Source organism: Callithrix jacchus, chromosome 5, assembly GCF_049354715.1.
Source record: "Callithrix jacchus isolate 240 chromosome 5, calJac240_pri, whole genome shotgun sequence".
In the NCBI taxonomy this organism is placed as follows: Eukaryota; Metazoa; Chordata; class Mammalia; order Primates; family Cebidae; genus Callithrix; species Callithrix jacchus.
Genome location: NC_133506.1, coordinates 161,595,310 through 161,606,574, shown reverse-complemented (window position 1 = coordinate 161,606,574; position 11,265 = coordinate 161,595,310). Strand labels below are relative to the sequence as shown.

General features: G+C 43.8%; 1 pseudogene; it reads left to right on the top strand.

Annotated features, from left to right (window-relative positions):
• Positions 1-1,843: 1,843 nt before the first annotated feature.
• Positions 1,844-4,958, top strand: LOC100387970 (guanine nucleotide-binding protein-like 3-like protein; annotated as a pseudogene).
• Positions 4,959-11,265: the final 6,307 nt, after the last annotated feature.

Here is an 11,265-nt window from a genome sequence, read left to right as displayed (position 1 = left end):
AAATGTGCCTCCGCCATGTTCATATTACCCTAGTAAACTGAAACTCATGAGGCACAATAAGCCATTTTACCACTTTCTCCCCTTGGGTTCACAGCCCAAAAGTATTTGCTCATAGTAAATGAATGTAATATGAACACATATTTTCAAGTTTACCTCACAGTCAGCCACAAGGTAAATAGAGTCATCCATATTATAAACCCCCAAAACCACACTGTAACTTTACATCATGAAACCTGCCAAAATTACATTTTATATCCTCACTGAATGTACAATTTGAAATTACCTCTTCTTAAACGAAATAGGAATGTCAGACTTCATTGTCCTGCATAAGATGAATCACATGGATGATATTATTTTGTTATATTTTATTTTCTTCCAGACAGTTTCAATCCCCTGCAACACGTTTGAGCTGAACTGTTTGTTTAGTACATTCCCCCGGCCTATTAGTCAGGAAAGAACCAGATACTCTAGTGATTATCTTGCGGGGGCTCACTCATTGCTTTTGGAAACAGGCCACAGATGAAGTAACAATAACCACACTGACGGAAAAAACAAAAAAGCCAAGCCAGCAATATAGTATTATGACAGCAGATCACATCTTGACTCGAAAAAGCAGAAGCGATAGTCTAGCTTTTCCCACTTTATACATATATATGATCTCCCTTGACATTCTGCCCGTCTGCCACCAATCAATCTTCATCCAAGAAATATAGTCTAAATTTTCCCTATGGATCTTCAGGAATGACTCACTGAGTGTAGCTGGAGGTATATGAGAAATTTTACTTCAAAGATAAATATTTCCATTATGCTTCCTTAGGGGATACATAAGGTCAGGATATGTAATAGAATTTTGCTTCACAGCACATAATATTCTCATTTTCACCACAATTATTTCTCTTGAACAAACAAGTTAGAGTACTTGCAAGAATGTTCATTACAAGATTGTTCATAGTGACCAAAAACGAAAATCAACTCAAATGGCCATCAGAGGATTGGCTGAATAAAACATGGCGCATGTATATCAATGGCACAGAGGCAGGCATTGAAATAAATGATGAGATATTTACCGTTTTCCGGGGGAGATCTCACTTCCCAACCAGCTCTGAGATGGTTTCGGAAACCCTTACTTGCCCCAATCCAGAGATGTAAATTCGTTCCCTTCTGCGGACAATGCTCCATGACTGACGGAAGGACGGAGTAGGAGGGCAAGAAGGCAGACGGGTAGGAGAGGCTTCTAAGTTGTTCTGGCTCCTGCTCCAGCTCAGATTGGGTCTGGCCATAGATCTGAACGTATGCAGAAAGAGCTGGGAGTGCTCAGGGATTGTCTGGGGCCCAAGGACCCGGGAAGGTCGTTGTGAACAGCTAACCAATTCACTTCAGGTGGGGAATACTCGGCCAGACATGTGACCCAGGCGGCCATTTTCTCACAACCTGCAGTCCCCAACTTCCAGGCAAAGACACCATCCCCCACCCTTGTCTGATTCGGGCATGGTGACTGCCTGGTTACTGAGGTTTGAGAGCGCGCATATTTAACCCCAGACAGATGCACGCAGACAAAATTTTGGCTTGCAAGCAGGGTATATGGCCTCACCAGTCGACCCGCCGCTTCTTCCCTGTCACTTCGCTGTCCTCCCTCTATCTCCTCCACTATTTCCTCACCTACGGGGCAGCCAGGGGGCGGGGCCAGCGTGGCAGCGAGGAAGGGACGGGCAGGTGCAAGCTGTCAGTCAGAAGCACGCCCCCAGCGGAGAACGCACAGTGGGCGGAGTCGGGCACCTCCCAGCCCGGGATCCGGAAGTCTGAGCCTAGCTGCGCGGGCGCCTCCCAGCCCGGGATCCGGAAGTCTGAGCCTAGCTGCGCGGGCGCCTCCCAGACCGGGATCCGGAAGTCTGAGCCTAGCTGCGCGGGCGCCTCCCAGACCGGGATCCGGAAGTCTGAGCCTAGCTGCGCGGGCGCCTCCCAGCCCGGGATCCGGAAGTCTGAGCCCAGCTGCGCGGGCGCCTCCCAGACCGGGATCCGGAAGTCTGAGCCCAGCTGCGCGGGCGCCTCCCAGCCCGGGATCCGGAAGTCTGAGCCCAGCTGCGCGGGCGCCTCCCAGCCCGGGATCCGGAAGTCTGAGCCCAGCTGCGCGGGCGCCTCCCAGCCCGGGATCCGGAAGTCTGAGCCCAGCTGCGCGGGCGCCTCCCAGCCCGGGATCCGGAAGCCTAAGACGAGCTGCGCGAGAGCATTTGCTGCCGAACAGAGTTGTCTTGTTGCTGACTCTTCTCACAACCTCGCCGGAAGTATAGGAAGAGAGCCAGCAGATTTGAACCTATGTGCTTTCAAGCTGGTCATCACGATGAAACTTAGACACAAAAATAAAAAGCCAGGTAAAAGTTCGAAGGGCCACAAGAAGCCTGCAAAGGAAAATGGGAAGAAAGCAACCTCCAAAGTGCCCTCTGCACCTCATTTGGTTCACTCCAATGATCATGCCAATCGAGAGGCTGAATTAAAGAGGAAAAGGGTTGAGGAGATGAGGGAGATGCAGCAAGCTGCCTGGGAGCAAGGAAGACAAAAACGCAGGACCATCGCGAGTGACTGCCAGGATGTCCTGAGATGCCAGCAGGAGTTTGAGCAGAAGGAGGAAGTTCTGCAGGAATTAAATATGTTTCCTAGGCTGGAGGACGAGGCCACAAGGAAGGCTTATTACGAGGAGTTCCATAAGGTGATGGAATACTCTGATGAGATTCTGGAAGTCCTGGATGCCAGTGTCCCATTAAATGGAGGAGGCTGTCTTGAGAGCACAAGGCAACAAGAAGCTGGTCCTTATCTTGAACAAGAGTGACCTGGTCCCCAAGGAGGTTGTGGAGAAATGGCTGGATTACATTCAGAATGAGTTGCCAACCATGGCTTTCAAGGCCAATACCCAGCATCAGGTCAAATACCTGAATCATTGCAGTGTACCAGCAGATCAGGCCTCTGAGTCACTGCTGTAAAGCAAAGCTTGCTTTGGAGCTAAAAAAACCTCATGAAGGTTCTGGAGAACTATTGTCGCCTTGGTGACGTGTGCACCCACATTCATGTGAGCGTTGTGGGTCTTCCCAATGTTCAGAAGAGCAGCCTGATCAATAGGCAGAAGCGCAGCCATGCAGGCAGCGTGGAAGCCATTCCTGGGATTACCAAATTCATGCAGGAGGTCCACCTGGACAAGTTCATCCAGCTGCTGGATGCTCCAGGCATTGTCCCAAGGCCCCACTCAGAGGTGGGCACCATCCTACGTAACTGCGTCGACGTGCAGAAGCTGGCAGACCCTGTGACCCCGGTGAGAACCACCCTGCAGTGCTGCAGCCTGTAGCAGATTTCCAACAACTACCGTGTCTCTGGGTTCTAGACCACTGAGCACTTTCTCACTGCAGTGGCACACTGTTTGGGGAAGAAGAAGGGAGGCTTATACAGTCAGGAACAGGTGGCCAAAGCTGTCCTAGCTGACTGGGTCAGTGGGAAAATCAGCTTCTATATGCCACCAGCACCTACTCACACTCTGCCCACCCATCTCAGTGCTAAGATCGTTAAGGAAATAACCACAGTCTTTGACATCGAGGATACTGCTCTGGCCAATGAAGATACCATGGAATGCTTGGCTGCTGGAGAATCTGATGAGCTGTTGGGTGACATGGACCCACTTGAAATGGAGATCAAGTTGCTCCATTGTCCAATGATAAAAAAGGCAGATGCCAGCCAGGCGCAGTGGCTCAAGCCTGTAATCCCAGCACTTTGGGAGGCCGAGGTGGGTGGATCACGAGGTCAACAGACCAAGACCGTCCTGGTCAACATGGTGAAACCCCGTCTCTACTAAAAATACAAAAAATTAGCTGGGCATGGTGGCGCATGCCTGTAATCCCAGCTACTCAGGAGGCTGAGGCAGGCGAATTGCCTGAACCCAGGAGGCGGAGGTTGTGGTGAGCTGAGATCGTGCCATTGCACTCCAGCCTGGGTAACAAGAGCGAAACTCCGTCTCAAAAAAAAAAAAAAAAGGCACATGCCACTGAAAATAAAACCACTGTATATACGATCAGAGATCTCACTGGGTATTGCCCCAATTTGAATCATCATCAGATTGGGTGGGCCAAATGCAACGTGAACCACCACCCTAAGAACAACAATATGGTGGATGTCTGCTCAGTGGACCACCGCCTAGTGCTGCAGAGGATCATGGAGACGGATCCCCTGCAACAGGGCCAGGCTCTGGCATCCACCCTGAAGAATAAGAAGAAGATGCGGAAATGTGCAGATAAAATCGCCAGCAGGTGTCTGATTCCATGATGTCTGCTCTGGACCTCTCTGCCAATGGTGATGATGGTGTTGGTGACTAATTGGCTGATCTCACTTCCCTTCCATTCCAAGCACCAGTTCCAGTGGTGCGGGGGAATACCAATGAAATAGTTTTGCTCTCCCTGAAGCACCTACATATTAAAAGAATGCTTCCCCCACTATGTGTCTTCTCCCACTTCTCCGGTAAAGAGTCCTGGCTAGGCTCAGTGGCTCACGCCTGTATCCCAGTACTTTGGGAGGCCGAGGCAGGCAGATCACCTGAGGTCAGGTTGAGACCAGCCTGGCCAACATGGTGAAACCCTTTCTCTACTTAAAAAAAAAAAATAGCTGTGCGTGGTGGCAGGTGTCTGTAATCCCAGCTACTTGGGAGGCTGAAGCAGGAGAATCTCTTGAACCCAGGAGGTGGCGGTTGCAGTGAACCAAGATGGTGCCATTGCACTCCAGCTTGGGCAACACGAATGAAACTCCATCTCAAAAAAAAAAGAGCCCCAAGGGGCTGAAGCTGCAAAATCCGATACCCTCAATTTAACCCCTACTCTGTTTTACAAGAGAAATAAAAGAAATCTCAACAGAAAAAAGAATAATAATAAAAATAAATGATGTGAGAACATGTTTGTTAACGTGGAAAGAAGTTAATTTTATATTGTCCGTTGAAGAGACTATATTCAGCAACAGTTCTCTTATACGTGTATTACCTTATGTATGAGAGAAATGTGTATAAGAAATACATATATAAGAGAACTAACGTATTTGTAACATAAAAGTATATGTTTATTATAATAGATGCAGCATTATAGTTTATATGTATTTAATACATGATATGTGTAAAATTATTTCTTTTGGAAAGATTTTCCTGACTCTAGATTATATCATGCCCTCTTTTTTCGTTGTTTTCTTTGAGGTGGTCTCATTCTGTCACTCAGGCTAGAGTGCAGTGGCATGCTCTTGGCTCACTGCAACCTCTGCCTCCTGGGTTCAATGATTCTGCTGTCTCAGCCTCCCAAGCAGTGGGATTACAAGCGTGTGCCACCACACCCAGCTATTTTTTGTGTTTTCAGTAGAGACGGGGTTTGATCATGTTGGCCAAGCTGGTCTTGAACTCCTGACCTCAGGTGATCTGCCCACCTTGGCTGGGATTATAGGCATGAGCCACCACACCCAGCCTATGCCCTCTTTTTAAATATTAATATGATTTTAGAATACAGATTTTCCCTTCATAGAACTTATCACAATTGTAAGTAAACATGTAATTGCATCATTGTTGTTTGAGCCTGTCTTTCTACTCAATTTCTTTTCTTCATTTTAATTTCCTGTATTTTCTAATTTTTCTACAATGGCAATATACTTTTTTAATAAAAAGAACTTAATAAAAAATTAGAATTGTATTTGTCAGCTTTTACTATAATGATGCAGCAGTCAATTCCAGAATATCAAAGTCTTAAAACAATAAGGCTTCATTTCTCAGTGTCTGTGGGTCTGGGTGTCTTTGTGGGTCTCAGTGTCTGTGTGTCTTTGTTCCAGACTGTAGGTCAAGTTCAGGTCTTCTCCTCCTATGGGGAGTCAGGCAGAAGGATTAGTTCTTACCTGGGACATGCTGCTCTCATGGCAAGAGGCAGGAGCACAAGAGAGACCTTCAGAAACATGCAAAGCCTTTTAAAACCTCTGTCAGAATTGGCATTCACTTATACCTACCCTCTATCAGCCAAAACAAATCACATGGCCAAGTCCAAAGACAATGGAGCAAGGAGGTCTAGTCTGCCTCCTATGAGGCATGGTAAGTTACCTGATAACAGGAAGAAATGTATTATTACAGAGAAGATGGAAAGGTTTGGGTATAATAACCCAGTATGTCACAATACTGATATTTTCTAATAACTGCAACCAGTTCTCTGCTAGTAGTCTAAGTATAAAAAGCAGAATCACAAACAACATCAAGCTCTAAACACAAGGGCTGAGTCTTGGAACCCAGAAACACCCTTTCAAAAACATACATCAGTGGAGATAATTAGCAACAGTCTATGCAGTTAAGGTTAACAACACAGCAAAGAAAAATAAGCTGACTGTGTCAATTGTATGTGGCAGATTGTTCATTAACAGCCCTCAAAGGTCTACACCAGATTCACATCTTCCTGTAAACCAGTTATTTTCAACTGAAGGAAATTTTTTTTTCACGCAGAGATCATTGGCATTTTTTCCATGCCGTGTTATGGTTTGGGGTGTGGGAAGGTTATGGTCTGAACTGTTACTGATATCCAACAGGCAGAAGCCAGGGATGCTGTTGAATGTCCTACAACGCGCAGGACAGCCCACAGGACAAAGAATTTTTCAGCTCCAATATCAGTAGTGTTGCTGTTCAGAAACCCTGCTGTAAAAATACACCTTCCCACATTCACTCTTGGTTTGGCCGTTTGTTATTTTTTTTGGCCAGTGTGGCATTACCAAGTATAACACTAGCAGGGGTGTAAAAAGTGATTGCTCCCTGGGACTTGCTATCTCTGGTTACATTTGGAATCCAGCCACCATGAGAAGAAACCTGAAGTTGTTAACTGCTAGAAACACGGAGCCCAGTTGCTCCCATTGCCCCTGTCAATCACATGAATGAGGCCATCCAGAGCCAGTTATCCCTTAGCAAACCCACCAGCTACCTGCAGATATGTGAGTGAACCCAGGCCAGTCTTGCAAAAGAACTGCTCAAATGAGCATAGGCCACTTGGACAAACCACAGCATCAGGAGCTAATAAATGATTGTTTTTTAAGTCACCGCATTTGGAGGCACTTTATTATGAAGCAAAGATTTTGTACTTATGGGAATATAGTCTTAGATGCTGTGATTAAAGGAGTCCGACATACAGTAGTTTAAAATAAGGCATTTTTACATCAAAGTCCAGGACCCGTCCACACAGGATTTCCATCTCTGAGTCCAAAGTGGCTCCTCGAGCTCCTACCATCACAGCTACATCCCAGTCAGAGGAAAAGGAGAAGGCACAATGGATGCTCACATGCAGTCCTTTTAGGTCAAAACTGGAATGTGCCACATATCATTGTGTTCACATCCCATTGCCAAAACGTAATCGCATGGCCACATCTAGCTGTAAGAAGGAGCTGAGAAATACTGATTTTAGCTATGGCAAAATTCTTCATGCCCAGGAAAATAATCCGGTAGAGCAGAAGAAAAGAAGAATGAATTTTGGAAAACAGTTGACTGCTATAGTGATTTAAACTTCTCAGAAAAAATTATGGATTACATGTACATATCAGATGAGGTGGTGAGGTGGTAGCCTGCACTACCCAGAAAGCTGCTTCAATCCCCAATTCACTTTGCTATGTCACTTCAGAAGTCACTTGCCCTTGAATCTGTAACATAATTATATTTTTTTAATGGAAAAAAGTTGATTTCCATCAAAGTAGATGATAACACGAGTTTTCTTAACACAAATATTTTCTCCTAATTTCCACTACGAAATCCAATTATTTTCCCAAGGAAATACTCCCAGTATGAGGAAGCTTTTAAAGCAAAAGTTAGTGCCCAGGCCATAGCCTTTGGAAAGCGTTGGCATTGTTTTTCCATTTTTATTATCTATCACAAATTTTCTCCTGTATTTTCTAATCCACAGAAAATTTTACACACCTGGGTACCACATCATAGGGCCTTGTGGAGCTTGGTAAGGGTTTAGCTTTAACAGGGTAATATAATCAACATAATAGAAAATGAGACAAAAGGTATGAATGAGAGTACACAGAACAGGAAATATGAATAACCTATAAACCTAGAAACATGCATGTCCTCCCTCCATTGAAGAAATGGAAATCAAAACTACACCGAAATACCACTTTTCACTTATAGAATTACATGTCTGATAACACATCATTGGTGTAAATACAGAGATAGTTACTCTTATTTATTGTTGATAGGACTATAATTGTTTAACCTTAGAGAAAAATCATCAGGAACTGTATAATTTTAAAAATGTACATACCCTTTCAGTTAATAATTCCATTTCTAGAAATTTATCCCACAAATGTATTTATACACATAATTTTCTGAAGCATTATTTGGCCAAGGGAAAAGAGGGAAAACCCTCACTGTTCATTAGCAGGGGATTTATTAAACATAGTACATCCATTGAATGGAATATTATATAGCTATAAAGGAGAATGCATATTAAACAATTTCTGAAATACTCTTTTAACAGTGTGCATAATGCTGCCATTTGTTTAAAAGAAAGAGAATGTTTGAAAAAACACAAAATCCTTAGAAGAATAAATGCGTTGACACCAGTGCTTACCTCTTGGGGGAGATGGGAACCAGGCTGACACGGGATAGAAAAGAAGGGTAAATTTTTCAATAAACATAATTTTATACTTCTTTATATTTGAACCATGTGAAGATATTTCTCTTCAAAGAAAATGACACAGGGTTGGGGGATGGGTTGTTTTTTGTTTTTGAGTCGGATTCTTGCTCTGTTGCCCAGACTGGAGCTCAGTTGTGTAATCTCAGCTCACCGCAACCTCCACCTCCCAGGCTCAAGTGACTCTCCTGCTTCAGCCTCCTGAGTAGCTGGGACCACAGGAATGCTCCACCACACCTGACCAATTTTTGTATTTTTAGTAGAGAGAGAGTTTTGCCATGCTGGCCAGGCTGATCTTGAACTCCTAACCTCAAGTGATCTATCTCCCCGCCTCAGCCTCCCAAAGTGCTGAGATTACAGGCGTGAGCCACTGTGCCCAGCCTACACAGGGCTTGCTTTTAAGTGAAAAATACAATATCTCTTGTTGAAGATACTGTATTGATATTAATGCAGCCTAAGATGATATCTTTTTTTAATAATTACCTTATATTGAGATCTAGGTAAAGTAAAGCCTCTATCTCCTTTCTAAATGGGCTGCTCTTATATCCAGTCGTTTTCTTTGCACTTGGTTGATTTTTTTATCCAAATATAAATCTGTTTTTAAAAAGCTACCTTACAAAGGAGAGATGCCCCCTCCTGTCATTTGCATTTCCTACATTTTAAATAAGTAAAATCCAGACTAGCACACACTTCCGACAATTATTTACTAAATAATAATTGAGATACTAAATATTTGAGATACTAAAGCTAGCGTTTTGGTACTAAGTTTAAATTCTGTGGGTGACACAAATGTTTCATATAAGTGTAAATATGTATTACACATGTAAATTTTATGTATGTAAATGTATGCGATGTATGTGTATATGTATATAACATGTATGCGTGTATACACATACACACATATGCCACAGCTTACATCTGATAATCATATGGTTAAAGTTGTTATATATACTACTTATATTTTTAAACATTTTGAGTAAAATCTCAATTTGCATTTTAGAAACTTCCAAGTATACAAGGCAGTTTTCACAAATAGGCAATCTATTTTTAGGGATTCTTAGCTCTGTCATTCAAAAGAAACAGAACAGTAGTTCCTTTCAGTAAAAACTAAGCCATCTTTTCCCTAAAATTAAATGCACTTCACATAGTTATTAAAACTGGTGAATTTGAAAAGTGCTTATAATTTTACAGCAATGGCAATAATAAAACTGGTTTTTCATCAGTTTTTTTAAAGAGCACATGCTCATTGCAGAAAACTTGTAAAATACAGAGACATACAAAGAAGAAAATTAGTGCCACCTGTAACCGCACCAGTTAGAGACACCCGCTGCTCACATTCTAGTTCACCACCAGCCAGCTATCCTGACCAGTTAACAGAACTCCATGTCAAACCATCAGCCTTTGTCAGTGTTCTAAAGCTGATTGGAGTTCATTCTCACTAAGACTGGTTTTCTCATCCACTTCAGCAACGAAGCTTGACCTCCTATTGGTTCAACCTAGAAGGTCAAGAGAGGTTAGAGATTGGTCCAGGGTGCAGGGTGTGGGGTGGGCAGGCTCCACATCAGAAGGAAGAGCGGCACTTCCCCTCCCCTGCCTGTCCAGCCTATTTTGAGATGTCCTGTGTCTGCTCATCCGAGTTTCCTCTGCTTTCCTTTTAGGCCACATCATGGGTGTGGCTCTGAGCTATGAGTTCAGACTAGCACCCAGAAAGGGATGGAAACTCCTGGAATTAGGGGCAGAGGGAAGGAAGGGCAGAAAACAGAGGGGATAAGTAAAGCAATCTTCTCTACCAACATGCATTTCTTCAAGGCCTGAAGTAGAAAAACACAATAATTAGTGATAAGTGATGATAGAGCATTGATAAAATATGGAGAAATCAGAAAGATCTTAACTGAGTACAATAAAACTATCTGCACTTTAATGTCGGCGAACCCATGATTACTCATCCTCAGTTCCTCCTTCCTCAGCTCCCATGGCATTTTATCACCAAACCCTGTCAATCACATCCCCCAAGCTGGCCTTGAATGTAATGCTTTCTATCTCCACTGCCACCAAGATCGTTCATGAGAATTTATCTGGTCTCCCTGCTTCCATGCCTGCCTCCCACAATCAATTCTCCTCTGGCTGCTACGTGGTCTTTATAAAAAGAAAGACCACGGCATTTCAGTTTCCTGGTCAAAATTCATCAAATTTCCCAGTTGCCCGAATGCTAGGCATGCCCTGTAAGTTCTCATGTGATCTGGCTGCTGACCTTCAACTTCATCCCACTGCTCCTGCTCTCACCCTCACTCCAGCCCGCTAATCCTCTTCTAGGTCCTTCCACAAGGCAGTCTCTCCCCTCTCGGGGCCTTCCACAAGCTCATCTCTGCCTGGAGGTACCTCCTGTGTCTCTGCCACTACTCCCTTCTTATTCTTTAGGTCTCAGTTTAAACATCACACAGAGTGACATGGAATCACACCTAGGTGTTAAGAAATACATCAAAAAGTTACATTTCTTTCTCCAGGGAGAGATTCTGGATTATTTTTATTTTTTAAATACTAATGTGTATTTCCTAAATTAACTATAATAAAACTATGTTGTTTTCACAATCAGAAAAAAACCCCT